The sequence below is a fragment of the Melospiza melodia genome, chromosome 3, assembly GCF_035770615.1.
Source record: "Melospiza melodia melodia isolate bMelMel2 chromosome 3, bMelMel2.pri, whole genome shotgun sequence".
Lineage (NCBI taxonomy): Eukaryota > Metazoa > Chordata > Aves > Passeriformes > Passerellidae > Melospiza > Melospiza melodia.
This window is the reverse complement of record NC_086196.1, coordinates 75,905,832-75,923,216: the sequence shown is the minus strand read 5'-3', so window position 1 is coordinate 75,923,216 and position 17,385 is coordinate 75,905,832.

The window sequence follows — 17,385 nt, the reverse complement described above, 5'->3', positions numbered from 1 at the left end:
TGTGGCCGAGAGTGGTCGGCTGTCTCCGGACAATCCACAATACGCAGGATGGTTCCCAGACCCAAGGTGGCACCAGTGCCAAGTCGGGCTGGTTTGATAGTACCAAGTGTCTCCTGCAATCTGCCATCCAGAAGCGGGGCAGCTGAGTTTTGTTTGCCAGAGAAAAGGGCCGTGGGTTGTGTTTGGGGGCATATGGCTGGGAGTGGCCACCTGGCTCCTTAAAATGCACGATACGCCGCATGGTAACCAGACGCAAGGTGGCACCAGTGCCAAGTCAGGCTGTTTTTGTAGTACCCAGTGGCTCCTGCAATTTGCCATCCAGAAGCGGGGCAGTTGAATTTTGTTTGCTAGAGAAAAGGGCTGTGGTTTCTGTTTGGGGGCCTATGGCTGAGAGTGGCCGGCTGGCCCCTGAAAATCAACGATAGGCAGGATGGTTCCCAGATCCAAGGTGGCACCAGTGCCAAGTAAGGCTGGTTGTATGGTTCAAAGTGACTCCTGCAATCTGCCATCCAGAAGCGGGACAGCTGAGTTTTTTTTGCCAGAGAAAATGTCCATGGTTTCTTTTTGGGGCATACGGCTGGGAATTGCCAGCTGGCTCCTTAAAATGCTCGATACGCAGGATGGTTCCCAGAGCCAAGGTGGCACCACTGCCAAGTCGGGCTCTTTTTGTAGTACCAAGTGCGTCCTGCAATTTGCCATCCAGAAGAGGGGCAGTTGAGTTTTGTTTGCCAGAGAAAAGGGCCGAGGTTTGTGTTTGGGGGCATATGGCTGGGAATGACCGGCTGGCCCCTGAAAATCCACGATACGCCGGATGGTTCCCAGATCCAAGGTGGTACCATTACCAAGTCGGGCTGGTTTGATAGTCCCAAGTGGCTCCTGCAAACTGCCATCCAGAAGCGGGGCAGCTGAGTTTTGTTTGCCAGGGAAATGGGCCGTTGTTTGTGTTTGGGGGCCTGTGGCTGGGAGTGTTCGGCTGGTTCCTGAATATGTACGATACGCAGGATTGTTCCCAGATCCAAGGTGGCAGCAGTGCCATGTTGTGCTGGTGTGATAGTCCCAAGTGGCTCCTGCAATCTGCCATCCAGAAGTGGGGCAGCTGATTTTTGTTTGCCAGAGAAAAGGTCCGTGGTTTGTTTTTGGGGGCATATGGCTGAGAGTGGCCGGCTGGCCCCTGAAAATCCACGATACACAGGATGGTTCCCAGATCCAAGGTGGCACCTGTGCCAAGTCGGGCTGATTTGATAGTACTAAGTAGCTCCTGCAATCTGCCATGCAGAAGCGGGGCAGCTTACTTTTGTTTGCCAGGGAAACGGGCCGAGGTTTGTGTTTGGGGGCCTATGGCTGAGAGTGACCGGCTGGCTCCTGAAAAGCTACAATAGGCAGGATGGTGACCAGACCCATGGTGGCACCAGTGCCAAGTTGGGCTGGTTTGATAGTACCAAGTGGTTCCTGCAATCTGCCATCCAGAAGCAGGGCAGCTGAGTTTTGTTTGCCAGAGAAAAGGGCCTTGGTTTGTGTTTGGGGGCATATGGCTGGGTGTGGCCAGCTGGCTCCTTAAAATGCACGATATGCAACATGGCTCCCAGACCCAAGGTGGCACCAGTGCCAAGTTGGGCTGGTTTGATAGTACCAAGTGGCTCCTGCAATCTTCCATGATCACGTGGAGAAATACTTTCTGGTTTCAGCCTCATGCTCTTTCTTCTCTCCCTCAACTTCTCTATCACCTCTCATCTGGTTCACATGCGCTGTCTTCAAGGTCCACAGGCTACTTTTCACAGAATCTTCTGGCCTGATGAAGTAAGGATGATGAATAGAACAGAGCTGGGATCTATTTTCCAGTTTGGATAAAATGCATTCTGCACACAAATCCAAGGAGAACGGGCTGCCCCGATGCCCAGAAAATCTTTCACTCCTGCTAGTGTTCTACGTCAACCGCAACTTAGTCTGAAAGAAAAGCTTTTTCTCTGAGAGCATCTGAGAGGTTTGCATGAAGCACTGATATCTGACATATGCAATTTTGAATAGGAGAGGAAAAAGAAAATGGCAAGGAGTTTTTAATTTTAGTGGTTTCAATTTTAATTTCCGTGCACTTTTTCAAAACTTGTCAGCTCAAATGCCCATCAACATCTTTTAGTCATCTGTAAGTCAGTATTCATATAAAATGTGCTTCAAATCCAAAGAATTTCAAATTTGCACTCCAAGCTTCTATGCCTAGATTTATGATTTCCTACACATATTAGATGAAAGGAAGGCCTTTTTTACTGTGGGAGTGCTGGAACACTGGAACAGGTTGCCCAGAGAAGTTGTGGGTGTCCCATCCCTGAAAGTATTCAAGGTCACCTTGGACAGGGCTTGGAGCAGCAACAAAGGAGAAGCTTGATGGTAGAGAAACAAAGTTGGACTATAGAAGAAACTCGGATTGAAGTATAGGATCAAGTTTTCTCTCAGCTCTTGGGGTAAATTCAAAGTTGTACAAAATGACATTTATCTGTGCTATTCACTACTGTAACAGAAAGTTTCATGAAAACTGTACAGAAGATAGTAAATTTTAAAAGAGATAAGAATTACAGCATAAAATCCATGGGATAGGTTACAACATGAGACACTCTCTAAGAGAAAATCTCTGTGTTTCAGCACTTCATCAGGGTAAGATTTCATGAAGTGCCAAAGAAGGCGGCAAAATATCATTCGGGACATTATTTACTGGAATTCAGCCTGGCCATTAGTAGGAACTGCCTTTGAACATATCATGTAGATATACCACACACACTTTCCCTTCACTGAAAAATTACTGTTTACAACAAATAAGCAATTGACGATCAAAATTGATTGAAAGCATCTTAAACATGTCAAGTATTTCATTGTAGATGATCTGTGATCCAAATGCTTCTTCCACCTTCGAGAGGGACAGAAGAATTCTTCCATATCATGATGGTTTAAAATTGTATCAACCAATGTTTTCTGCTGAAAAGATATCATCTATTTTTTTCTATTTTTGGAAGAAAATATTCCTAGACATACAACAGGTGAGAACTAAGTAATTTTAAAGAAACAAATGAAATGAAAATATTCTGTAAATAGAATGAAATGAAAAGCTGTGTTTTAAATAGGAGCTAAATATTAAACAGAATTTTTGTACCAGGCATTTGAATTACTGCACCAGCTCTTTTGCCCATCAAGAGAGGCATTTAGCATTTCAGTCTTTTCCAAGGTGTTCATGATCTGCTATGCTGATCTCTGTGTGTGCCTAGGTGTGTGTGGAGGGGGGGGCATATGAAGGGGAGTGTGTATGTTTGCTTTACAATTGTTGTGGCAGATTCATGCCTCAGCTCCACATTTTGTTTTAAAAAGGTCACACCGAGTGGATATGAAGTTTACTATCAACAAGAGATCGATTCCCAAATCATCCATTTGACTCTCCCTTATAAATCATGTGCTTTGTTGCATATTTTATCAAATATACTTTCAAGCCAGATGGAGGAAGGAGGATGTGGGAATCCCTCCACCATCTTGCAACTTTTATGTAAGTAGGTTTTCAAGAAAATCATCATTTCTCTTTTAAATATGTCTGGAACAGGCATGATGGTAGTGTCAACCTGTTGGAGTTTTTGTTGCTGGAAGAAGTTGTACAAAAGGATTGGTTTTTACATTGACCAGTTACTGAATCAAGCGCAGGAATACATTGGAAATTTAGCTGGGGGTTCCTTTTCCCAGCAGACTACTTCTAGAACGAGCTTGTACACTGAAGCTGACTCTTTTGCTCTCTTTTTGTTTCTTTCCTATTTTCTTGGCTTCTTTGCCACTATCTAGACAATTTTGGAACTTTGTTCCCAACTAAAATGGTTTCAATAGTCTGATTGTGATCATACATTTTTACAAGGAATTTTTAAAATCTTTCCTCGAGTCCAGAAAGTCAAGGACTTAGATCTTTTTCTTCCCTTATCAATATTGCCATGAAATTGATAAATAAAGACCAACTCTTTATTTTTGTTTTTAACCCACGTAGATAATTCCCATCCATTAATCCATTTTGTGGACCAATAGCTGCCATTCTGATGGAAGCTGTCACTTCTTAACAATAGGCATTCTGTGACTATGTTGACAGCACTTTGGGTGAAGATCCTAACTGGTCTTAGATATACATAGGGAGAAATTTGCTCAGCCAGTGTCAGTCTTAAGCATGCGTATCAGAAGATCTTTCTAGAGCTGGGAATTTTCCCATGAAAGGGATTCAGTTAGGGAAGAGACACTTGTGCCAGAGTTTTACATTCTTCTTGAACACTGCTTAAGGAACTTAGATGCCATGTCCATTTGGATCTCTGTCTGCACAGAACTTTGTCATGCCAGTGCTTTGAAATGCATCTTGAAGAGAATTCACTAGCACAGAATGAAAGAGAGTGGAAGGGGTTGGTGGGGCTAACCAGGCCCAACCCCCCTGCCTAAACCAGGATACCTAGAGCCTCTTGCCCAGGATTCTATCTGGGTGTACTTTTAATGTCTTCAAAGATCCAGGCTCCACAATCTTTCTGGGCAGTCTGTGCCGTGGTTCAGTCACCCTGACAGTAAAGAAACATTTACTGATGTTCAAAGGCAATCTCCTGTATTTCAGTGTGTGCCCACTGCCTCTTGTCTTTTCCCTCAGCATCACTGAAAAGACACTGATTCCCTCCCCTTTGCACTATTGCTTCCATATGTATGTGTGATGCCATGTAGAGGTATGTCAAAAACCTCCCTGAAGCCCAGGCAGATAATATTCCCTTCATCTACCAGTCAAGTTGATTCATCAGAGGAGTTTAAAGTGATGTTCAGCATGAAATTCCCCTGAAAAATCATGCTAACTACATTATTTGGTCATCTGTCATGTGCCTGGCAAGGATTTCCAGGAAGAGCTGCTTCATCAACTTCCTGGGGATAAAAAAGAGGCTGGCTGGTTTGTACTATGGCGAGTCCTCTTAATTGCCTTTTTTGAAGATGGGTGTCATTTGCTAACATCCACTCTTTAGCCTCTCTTGTCGTCTACATCTTAGCAAAACGCTTTTCCACTATGTCTGGCTAGGAAAAACTGTGCCAGCACAGAAAACATCTCCCATCGTGTTCTAGAAGTTGCACGGATGTCTGCCAAGTGTTTGGCAGGAAGAAAAGAAAAGTTGTCCAAAACAGCTTCCAATCGAATGTTCCTGTGATTGGAAAAGTCAGGAGAGTGCAAAGGTACTGTTTTCTATCAGTTGGCAAGGTGCGCACACAATCCCAGTGTTGTACAGCTTGCTTCTTCACCTTCCCGAAGCTGCCGCTCTCGCCGGCTGCCGGAGCCCAAGAAGCGGCTTCTTCGCGCAAAGACGATTGTGCCGCTCACAGGGCTCTCCTTAGCGCGGCTTCTGCCGAAAGACGCCCGGCAGCGGCTCTTACCTCCGGAGAGCATCCTACCTTCGTCTTTAGCTCCTCTTCTCATCTACACCTCGGCAAAAAGCTTCTCCACTATGTCTGGCTAGGAAAAACTGTGCCAGCACAGAAAACATCTCCCATCGTGTTCTAGAAGTTGCACGGATGTCTGCCAAGTGTTTGGCAGGAAGAAAAGAAAAGTTGTCCAAAACAGCTTCCAATCGAATGTTCCTGTGATTGGAAAAGTCAGGAGAGTGCAAAGGTACTGTTTTCTATCAGTTGGCAAGGTGCGCACACAATCCCAGTGTTGTACAGCTTGCTTCTTCACCTTCCCGAAGCTGCCGCTCTCGCCGGCTGCCGGAGCCCAAGAAGCGGCTTCTTCGCGCAAAGACGATTGTGCCGCTCACAGGACTCTCCTTAGCGCGGCTTCTGCCGAAAGACGCCCGGCAGCGGCTCTTACCTCCGGAGAGCATCCTACCTTCGTCTTTAGCTCCTCTTCTCATCTACACCTCGGCAAAAAGCTTCTCCACTATGTCTGGCTAGGAAAAACTGTGCCAGCACAGAAAACATCTCCCATCGTGTTCTAGAAGTTGCACGGATGTCTGCCAAGTGTTTGGCAGGAAGAAAAGAAAAGTTGTCCAAAACAGCTTCCAATCGAATGTTCCTGTGATTGGAAAAGTCAGGAGAGTGCAAAGGTACTGTTTTCTATCAGTTGGCAAGGTGCGCACACAATCCCAGTGTTGTACAGCTTGCTTCTTCACCTTCCCGAAGCTGCCACTTTCAGGAGGTAAGAGCCGCTGCCGGGCGTCTTTCGGCAGAAGCTGCGCTAAGGAGAGCACTGTGAGCGGCACAATCGTCTTTGCGCGAAGAAGCCGCTTCTTGGGCTCCGGCAGCCGGCGAGAGCGGCAGCTTCGGGAAGGTGAAGAAGCAAGCTGTACAACACTGGGATTGTGTGCGCACCTTGCCAACTGATAGAAAACAGTACCTTTGCACTCTCCTGACTTTTCCAATCACAGGAACATTCGATTGGAAGCTGTTTTGGACAACTTTTCTTTTCTTCCTGCCAAACACTTGGCAGACATCCGTGCAACTTCTAGAACACGATGGGAGATGTTTTCTGTGCTGGCACAGTTTTTCCTAGCCAGACATAGTGGAGAAGCTTTTTGCCGAGGTGTAGATGAGAAGAGGAGCTAAAGACGAAGGTAGGATGCTCTCCGGAGGTAAGAGCCGCTGCCGGGCGTCTTTCGGCAGAAGCCGCGCTAAGGAGAGCCCTGTGAGCGGCACAATCGTCTTTGCGCGAAGAAGCCGCTTCTTGGGCTCCGGCAGCCGGCGAGAGCGGCAGCTTCGGGAAGGTGAAGAAGCAAGCTGTACAACACTGGGATTGTGTGCGCACCTTGCCAACTGATAGAAAACAGTACCTTTGCACTCTCCTGACTTTTCCAATCACAGGAACATTCGATTGGAAGCTGTTTTGGACAACTTTTCTTTTCTTCCTGCCAAACACTTGGCAGACATCCGTGCAACTTCTAGAACACGATGGGAGATGTTTTCTGTGCTGGCACAGTTTTTCCTAGCCAGACATAGTGGAAAAGCGTTTTGCTAAGATGTAGACGACAAGAGAGGCTAAAGAGTGGATGTTAGCAAATGACACCCATCTTCAAAAAAGGCAATTAAGAGGACTCGCCATAGTACAAACCAGCCAGCCTCTTTTTTATCCCCAGGAAGTTGATGAAGCAGCTCTTCCTGGAAATCCTTGCCAGGCACATGACAGATGACCAAATAATGTAGTTAGCATGATTTTTCAGGGGAATTTCATGCTGAACATCACTTTAAACTCCTCTGATGAATCAACTTGACTGGTAGATGAAGGGAATATTATCTGCCTGGGCTTCAGGGAGGTTTTTGACATACCTCTACATGGCATCACACATACATATGGAAGCAATAGTGCAAAGGGGAGGGAATCAGTGTCTTTTCAGTGATGCTGAGGGAAAAGACAAGAGGCAGTGGGCACACACTGAAATACAGGAGATTGCCTTTGAACATCAGTAAATGTTTCTTTACTGTCAGGGTGACTGAACCACGGCACAGACTGCCCAGAAAGATTGTGGAGCCTGGATCTTTGAAGACATTAAAAGTACACCCAGATAGAATCCTGGGCAAGAGGCTCTAGGTATCCTGGTTTAGGCAGGGGGGTTGGGCCTGGTTAGCCCCACCAACCCCTTCCACTCTCTTTCATTCTGTGCTAGTGAATTCTCTTCAAGATGCATTTCAAAGCACTGGCATGACAAAGTTCTGTGCAGACAGAGATCCAAATGGACATGGCATCTAAGTTCCTTAAGCAGTGTTCAAGAAGAATGTAAAACTCTGGCACAAGTGTCTCTTCCCTAACTGAATCCCTTTCATGGGAAAATTCCCAGCTCTAGAAAGATCTTCTGATACGCATGCTTAAGACTGACACTGGCTGAGCAAATTTCTCCCTATGTATATCTAAGACCAGTTAGGATCTTCACCCAAAGTGCTGTCAACATAGTCACAGAATGCCTATTGTTAAGAAGTGACAGCTTCCATCAGAATGGCAGCTATTGGTCCACAAAATGGATTAATGGATGGGAATTATCTACGTGGGTTAAAAACAAAAATAAAGAGTTGGTCTTTATTTATCAATTTCATGGCAATATTGATAAGGGAAGAAAAAGATCTAAGTCCTTGACTTTCTGGACTCGAGGAAAGATTTTAAAAATTCCTTGTAAAAATGTATGATCACAATCAGACTATTGAAACCATTTTAGTTGGGAACAAAGTTCCAAAATTGTCTAGATAGTGGCAAAGAAGCCAAGAAAATAGGAAAGAAACAAAAAGAGAGCAAAAGAGTCAGCTTCAGTGTACAAGCTCGTTCTAGAAGTAGTCTGCTGGGAAAAGGAACCCCCAGCTAAATTTCCAATGTATTCCTGCGCTTGATTCAGTAACTGGTCAATGTAAAAACCAATCCTTTTGTACAACTTCTTCCAGCAACAAAAACTCCAACAGGTTGACACTACCATCATGCCTGTTCCAGACATATTTAAAAGAGAAATGATGATTTTCTTGAAAACCTACTTACATAAAAGTTGCAAGATGGTGGAGGGATTCCCACATCCTCCTTCCTCCATCTGGCTTGAAAGTATATTTGATAAAATATGCAACAAAGCACATGATTTATAAGGGAGAGTCAAATGGATGATTTGGGAATCGATCTCTTGTTGATAGTAAACTTCATATCCACTCGGTGTGACCTTTTTAAAACAAAATGTGGAGCTGAGGCATGAATCTGCCACAACAATTGTAAAGCAAACATACACACTCCCCTTCATATGCCCCCCCCTCCACACACACCTAGGCACACACAGAGATCAGCATAGCAGATCATGAACACCTTGGAAAAGACTGAAATGCTAAATGCCTCTCTTGATGGGCAAAAGAGCTGGTGCAGTAATTCAAATGCCTGGTACAAAAATTCTGTTTAATATTTAGCTCCTATTTAAAACACAGCTTTTCATTTCATTCTATTTACAGAATATTTTCATTTCATTTGTTTCTTTAAAATTACTTAGTTCTCACCTGTTGTATGTCTAGGAATATTTTCTTCCAAAAATAGAAAAAAATAGATGATATCTTTTCAGCAGAAAACATTGGTTGATACAATTTTAAACCATCATGATATGGAAGAATTCTTCTGTCCCTCTCGAAGGTGGAAGAAGCATTTGGATCACAGATCATCTACAATGAAATACTTGACATGTTTAAGATGCTTTCAATCAATTTTGATCGTCAATTGCTTATTTGTTGTAAACAGTAATTTTTCAGTGAAGGGAAAGTGTGTGTGGTATATCTACATGATATGTTCAAAGGCAGTTCCTACTAATGGCCAGGCTGAATTCCAGTAAATAATGTCCCGAATGATATTTTGCCGCCTTCTTTGGCACTTCATGAAATCTTACCCCGATGAAGTGCTGAAACACAGAGATTTTCTCTTAGAGAGTGTCTCATGTTGTAACCTATCCCATGGATTTTATGCTGTAATTCTTATCTCTTTTAAAATTTACTATCTTCTGTACAGTTTTCATGAAACTTTCTGTTACAGTAGTGAATAGCACAGATAAATGTCATTTTGTACAACTTTGAATTTACCCCAAGAGCTGAGAGAAAACTTGATCCTATACTTCAATCCGAGTTTCTTCTATAGTCCAACTTTGTTTCTCTACCATCAAGCTTCTCCTTTGTTGCTGCTCCAAGCCCCGTCCAAGGTGACCTTGAATACTTTCAGGGATGGGACACCCACAACTTCTCTGGGCAACCTGTTCCAGTGTTCCAGCACTCCCACAGTAAAAAAGGCCTTCCTTTCATCTAATATGTGTAGGAAATCATAAATCTAGGCATAGAAGCTTGGAGTGCAAATTTGAAATTCTTTGGATTTGAAGCACATTTTATATGAATACTGACTTACAGATGACTAAAAGATGTTGATGGGCATTTGAGCTGACAAGTTTTGAAAAAGTGCACGGAAATTAAAATTGAAACCACTAAAATTAAAAACTCCTTGCCATTTTCTTTTTCCTCTCCTATTCAAAATTGCATATGTCAGATATCAGTGCTTCATGCAAACCTCTCAGATGCTCTCAGAGAAAAAGCTTTTCTTTCAGACTAAGTTGCGGTTGACGTAGAACACTAGCAGGAGTGAAAGATTTTCTGGGCATCGGGGCAGCCCGTTCTCCTTGGATTTGTGTGCAGAATGCATTTTATCCAAACTGGAAAATAGATCCCAGCTCTGTTCTATTCATCATTCTTACTTCATCAGGCCAGAAGATTCTGTGAAAAGTAGCCTGTGGACCTTGAAGACAGCGCATGTGAACCAGATGAGAGGTGATAGAGAAGTTGAGGGAGAGAAGAAAGAGCATGAGGCTGAAACCAGAAAGTATTTCTCCACGTGATCATGGAAGATTGCAGGAGCCACTTGGTACTATCAAACCAGCCCAACTTGGCACTGGTGCCACCTTGGGTCTGGGAGCCATGTTGCATATCGTGCATTTTAAGGAGCCAGCTGGCCACACCCAGCCATATGCCCCCAAACACAAACCAAGGCCCTTTTCTCTGGCAAACAAAACTCAGCTGCCCTGCTTCTGGATGGCAGATTGCAGGAACCACTTGGTACTATCAAACCAGCCCAACTTGGCACTGGTGCCACCATGGGTCTGGTCACCATCCTGCCTATTGTAGCTTTTCAGGAGCCAGCCGGTCACTCTCAGCCATAGGCCCCCAAACACAAACCTCGGCCCGTTTCCCTGGCAAACAAAAGTAAGCTGCCCCGCTTCTGCATGGCAGATTGCAGGAGCTACTTAGTACTATCAAATCAGCCCGACTTGGCACAGGTGCCACCTTGGATCTGGGAACCATCCTGTGTATCGTGGATTTTCAGGGGCCAGCCGGCCACTCTCAGCCATATGCCCCCAAAAACAAACCACGGACCTTTTCTCTGGCAAACAAAAATCAGCTGCCCCACTTCTGGATGGCAGATTGCAGGAGCCACTTGGGACTATCACACCAGCACAACATGGCACTGCTGCCACCTTGGATCTGGGAACAATCCTGCGTATCGTACATATTCAGGAACCAGCCGAACACTCCCAGCCACAGGCCCCCAAACACAAACAACGGCCCATTTCCCTGGCAAACAAAAGTAAGCTGCCCCGCTTCTGGATGGCAGTTTGCAGGAGCCACTTGGGACTATCAAACCAGCCCGACTTGGTAATGGTACCACCTTGGATCTGGGAACCATCCGGCGTATCGTGGATTTTCAGGGGCCAGCCGGTCATTCCCAGCCATATGCCCCCAAACACAAACCTCGGCCCTTTTCTCTGGCAAACAAAACTCAACTGCCCCTCTTCTGGATGGCAAATTGCAGGACGCACTTGGTACTACAAAAAGAGCCCGACTTGGCAGTGGTGCCACCTTGGCTCTGGGAACCATCCTGCGTATCGAGCATTTTAAGGAGCCAGCCGGCAATTCCCAGCCGTATGCCCCAAAAAGAAACCATGGACATTTTCTCTGGCAAAAAAAACTCAGCTGTCCCGCTTCTGGATGGCAGATTGCAGGAGTCACTTTGAACCATACAACCAGCCTTACTTGGCACTGGTGCCACCTTGGATCTGGGAACCATCCTGCCTATCGTTGATTTTCAGGGGCCAGCCGGCCACTCTCAGCCATAGGCCCCCAAACACAAACCACAGCCCTTTTCTCTAGCAAACAAAATTCAACTGCCCCGCTTCTGGATGGCAAATTGCAGGAGCCACTGGGTACTACAAAAACAGCCTGACTTGGCACTGGTGCCACCTTGCGTCTGGTTACCATGCGGCGTATCGTGCATTTTAAGGAGCCAGGTGGCCACTCCCAGCCATATGCCCCCAAACACAACCCACGGCCCTTTTCTCTGGCAAACAAAACTCAGCTGCCCCGCTTCTGGATGGCAGATTGCAGGAGACACTTGGTACTATCAAACCAGCCCGACTTGGCACTGGTGCCACCTTGGGTCTGGGAACCATCCTGCGTATTGTGGATTGTCCGGAGACAGCCGACCACTCTCGGCCACAGAGCCCAATCAAAAACAAAGGTCCGTTTCCCTGGCAAAAAAAACTCAGCTGCCCCGCTTCTGGATGGGAGATTGCAGGACGCACTTGACACTGTCAAACGAGCCCCACTTGGCACTGGTGCCACCTTGGGTCTGGGAACCATGCTGCGTATCGTGGATTTTCAGGAGCCAGCCGGCCACTGCCAGCCACAGGCCCCCAAACACAAACCACAGCCTTTTCCTCTGGCAAACAAAACTCAGCTGCCCCGCTTCTGGATGGCAGATTGCAGGAGCCACTTGGTACTATCAAACCAGCCCGACTTGGCACTGGTGCCACCTCTGGTCTGGGAACCATCCTGCCTATCGTGGATTTTAAGGAGCCAGCCGGCTACTCCCAGCCACAGGCCCCCAACAAAAACCACGGCCCTTTTTTCTCGCAAACAAAACTTAGCTGCCTCACTTCTGGATGGCAGATTGCAGGAGTCACTTGGTGTAATCAAACCAGCCCGACTTGGCACTGGTGCCACCTTGGGTCTGGGAACCATCCTGCGTATCGTGGATTCTAAGGAGCCAGCCGGCCACTCCCAGCCACAGGCCCCCAAACAAAATCAACGGCGCTGTTCCCTGGAAAACAAAACACGCCTGCCAACTTTTTGATGGAGTTTGCAGGAGCCACTTGGTACTATCAAACCAGCCCGACTTGGCACTGGTGCCACCTTGGGTCTGGGAAACATCCTGCGTATCGTGGATTCTTAGGAGCCTGCCGGCCACTCCTAGCCACAGGCCCCCAAACAAAAACCTAGGCCTATTTCTCTGGCAAACAAAAGTAAGCTGCCCTGCTTCTGGATGGCAGATTGCAGGAGACACTTGGTACTATCAAACCAGCCCGACTTGGCACTGGTGCCACCTTGGATCTGGGAGCCATGCTGTGTATCGTGGATATTCAGGGGCCAGCTGGCCACTCTCAGCCATATGTCCCCAAACAGAAACCTCGGCCCGTTTCTCTGGCAAACAAAACTCAACTGCCCCTCTTCTGGATGGCAAATTGCAGGATGAACTTGATACTAAAACCGCAGGCCGACTTGGTAGTGGTGACACCTTGGGCCTGGGAACCATCATGCGTATCGAGCATTTTAAGGAGCCAGCCGGCCACTCCCAGCAATATGCCCCCAAAAACAATCCACGGAATTTTTCTCTGGCAAACAAAAATCAGCTGCCCCGCTTCTGGATGGCAGATTGCAGGAGCCACTTTGCACCATCAAACCAGCCCGACTTGGCACTGGTGCCACCTTGCATCTGGGAACCATGCTGCCTAGCGTGGATTTTCAGGAGCCAGCCGGCCACTCTCAGCTATATGCCCCCAAACAAAACCCACGGCCCGTTTCCCTGGCAAACAAAATTAAGCTGCCCCGCTTCTGGATGGCAGATTGCAGGACGCACTTGGTAGTATCAAACCAGCCCGACTTGGCACTGGTGCCACCTTGGGTCTGGGAACCATGCTGAGTATCGTGGATTCTAAGGAGCCAGCCGGCCACTCCCAGCCACAGGCCCCCAAACACAAACAACGGCGCTTTTCCCTGGAAAACAAAACTCGCCTGCCAAGTTTTGATGGCAGATTGCAGGAGCCACTTGGTACTATCAAACCAGCCCAACTTGGCACTGGTGCCGTCATGGGTCTGGTCACCATCCTGCCTATCGTAGCTTTTCACGAGCCAGCCGGTCACTTCCAGGCTTAGGCCCCCAGACACAATCCTCGGACCGTTTCCCTGGCAAACAAAAGTAAGCTGCCCCGCTTCTGGATGGCAGATTGCAGGAACCACTTGGTACTATCAAACCAGCCCAACTTGGCACTGGTGTCACCATGGGTCTGGGAACCATCCTGTGTATCGTGGATTCTAATTAGCCATCCGTCCACTCCAGGCCATAGGGCCCCAGGCACAAACAACGGCGCTTTTCCCTGGATAACAAACTCGCCTGCCAAATTTTTGATGGCAGATTGCAGGAGCCACTTGGTACTATCAAACCAGCCCAACTTGGCACTGCTGCCACCATGGGTCTGGTCACCATCCTGCCTATCGTAGCTTTTCAGGAGCCAGCCGGTCACTCCCAGCCATATGCCCCGAGACACAAACCTCGGCCCGTTTCCCTGGCAAACAAAAGTAAGCTACCCCACTTCTGGATGGCAGATTGCAGGACGCACTTGGTACTATCAAACCAGCCCAACTTGGCACTGGTGCCACGTCAAGTCTACGAACCATCCTGCGTATCGTGGATTCTAAGGAGCCAGCCGGCCACTCCCAGCCATAGGCCCCCAAACAAAAACAACGGCGCTTTTCCCTGGTAAAGAAAACTTGCCTGCCAACTTTTTGATGGCAGATTGCAGGAGCCACTTGGTACTATCAAACCAGCCCAACTTGGCACTGGTGCCACCATGGGTCTGGTCACCATCCTGCCTATCGTAGCTTTTCAGGAGCCAGCCGGTCACTCCCAGCCATAGGCCCCCAGACACAAAGCTCGGCCCGTTTCCCTGGCAAACAAAAGTAAGCTGCCCCGCTTCTGGATGGCAGATTGCAGGAGCCACTTGGTACTATCAAACCAGCCCGACTTGGCACTGGTGCCACCTCTGGTCTGGGAACCATCCTGCGTATCGTGGATTCTAAGGAGCCAGCCGGCCACTCCCAGCCACAGGCCCCCAAACACAAACAACGGCGCTTTTCCCTGGAAAACAAAACTCGCCTGCCAACTTTTTGATGGCAGATTGCAGGAGCCCCTTGGTACTATCAAACCAGCCCAACTTGGCACTGGTGCCGCCATGGGTCTGGTCACCATCCTGCCTATCGTAGCTTTTCACGAGCCAGCCGGTCACTCCAAGCCATAGGCCCCCAGACAAAAACCTCGGCCCGTTTCCCTGAAAAACAAAAGTAAGCTGCCCCGCTTCTGGATGGCAGATTGCAGGACGCACTTGTTACTATCAAACCAGCCCGACTTGGCACTGGTGCCACCACTGGTCTGGGAACCATCCTGCGTATCGTGGATTCTAAAGAGCCAGCCGGCCACTCCCAGCCACTGGCTCCCAAACACAAACAACGGCGCTTTTCCCTGGAAAACAAAACTCGCCTGCCAACTTTTTGATGGCAGATTGCAGGAGCCACTTGGTACTATCAAACCAGCCCAACTTGGCACTGCTGCCACCATGGGTCTGGTCACCATCCTGCCTATCGTAGCTTTTCAGGAGCCAGCCGGTCACTCCCAGCCATAGGCCCCCAGACAAATCCTCGGCCCGTTTCCCTGGCAAACAAAAGTAAGCTGCCCCGCTTCTGGATGGCAGATTGCAGGATCCACTTGGTACTATCAAACCAGCCCGACTTGGCACTGGTGCCACGACAAGTCTGGGAACCATCCTGCGTATCGTGGATTCTAATGAGCCAGCCGGCCACTCCCAGCCACAGGCCCCCAAACACAAACAACGGCGCTTTTCCCTGGAAAACAAAACTCGCCTGCCAACTTTTTGATGGCAGATTGCAGGAGCCACTTGGTACTATCAAACCAGCCCAACTTGGCACTGGTGCCACCTTGGGTCTGGTCACCATCCTGCCTATCGTAGCTTTTCAGGAGCCAGCCGGTCACTCGCAGCCATAGGCCCCCAGACAAAAACCTCGGCCCGTTTCCCTGGCAAACAAAAGTAAGCTGCCCTGCTTCTGGATGGCAGATTGCAGGAACCACTTGGTACTATCAAACCAGCCCGACTTGGCACTGGTGCCACCTCTGGTCTGGGAACCATCCTGCGTATCGTGGATTCTAAGGAGCCAGTCGGCCACTCCCAGCCACAGGCCCCCAAACACAAACAACGGCCCGTTTCCGTGGCAAACAAAAGTAAGCTGCCCCGCTTCTGGATGGCAGATTGCAGGAGCCACTTGGTACTATCAAACCAGCCCGACTTGGCACTGGTGCCACCTCTGGTCTGGGAACCATCCTGCGTATCGTGGTGTCTAAGGAGCCAGCCGGCCACTCCCAACCACTGGCCCCCAAACACAAACAACGGCGCTTTTCCCTGGAAAACAAAACTCGCCTGCCAACTTTTTGATGTCAGATTGCAGGAGCCACTTGGTACTATCAAACCAGCCCAACTTGGCACTGGTGCCACCATGGGTCTGTTCACCATCCTGCCTATCGTAGCTTTCAGGAGCCCGCCGGTCACTCCCTGCCATAGGCCCCGAGACACAAACCTCGGCCCGTTTCCCTGGCAAACAAAAGTAAGCTGCCCCGCTTCTGGATGGCAGATTGCAGGACGCACTTGGTACTATCAAACCAGCCCGACTTGGCACTGGCGCCACCTCACGTCTGGGAACCATCCTGCGTATCGTGGATTCTAAGCAGCCAGCCGGCCACTCCCAGCCACAGGCCCCCAAACACAAACAACGGCGCTTTTCCCTGGCAAACAAAAGTAAGCTGCCCCGCTTCTGGATGGCAGATTGCAGGAACCACTTGGTAGTATCAAACCAGCCCAACTTGGCACTGGTGGCACCTCTTGTCTGGGAACCATGCTGCGTATCGTGGTTTCTAAGGAGCCAGCCGGCCACTCCCAACCATAGACCCCCAGACACAAACCTCGGCCCGTTTCCCTGGAAAACAAAAGTAAGCTACCCCGATTCTGGATGGCAGATTGCAGGAGGCACTTGGTACTATCAAATCAGCCCAACTTGGCACTGGTGCCACAATGGGTCTGGTAAACATCCTGCCTATCGTAGCTTTTCAGGAGCCAGCCGGCCACTCTCAGCCATATGCCCCCAAAAACAAACCACGGCCCTTTTCTCTGGCAAACAAAACTCAACTGCCCCTCTTCTGGATGGCAAATTTTAGGACGCACTTTGTACTACGAAAACCGCCCGACGTGGCACTGGTGCCACCTTGTGTCAGGGAACCATCCTGCATATCGAGCTTTTTAAGGAGCCAGCCGGCCACGCCCAGCCATAAACCCCCGAAAAAAAACCACGGACCATTTCTCTTGGAAACAAAAATCCGCTGCCCCGCGTCTGTATGGCAGATTGCAGGAGCCACTTTGCACCATCAAACCAGCCCGACTTGGCACTGGTGCCACCTTGGGTGTGGGAACAATCCTGCATATCGTGGATTCTAAGGAGCCAGCCGGCCACTCCCAGCCACAGGCCCCCAAACACAAACAACGGCGCTTTTCCCTGGAAAACAAAACTCGCCTGCCAACTTTTTGATGGCAGATTGCAGGAGCCACTTGGTACTATCAAATCATCCCAACTTGGCACTGGTGCCACTATGGGTCTGGGAACCATCCTGCCTATCGTAGCTTTTCAGGAGCCAGCCGGTCACTCCCAGCCATAGGCCCCCAGACACAAACCTCGGACCGTTTCCCTGGCAAACAAAATTAA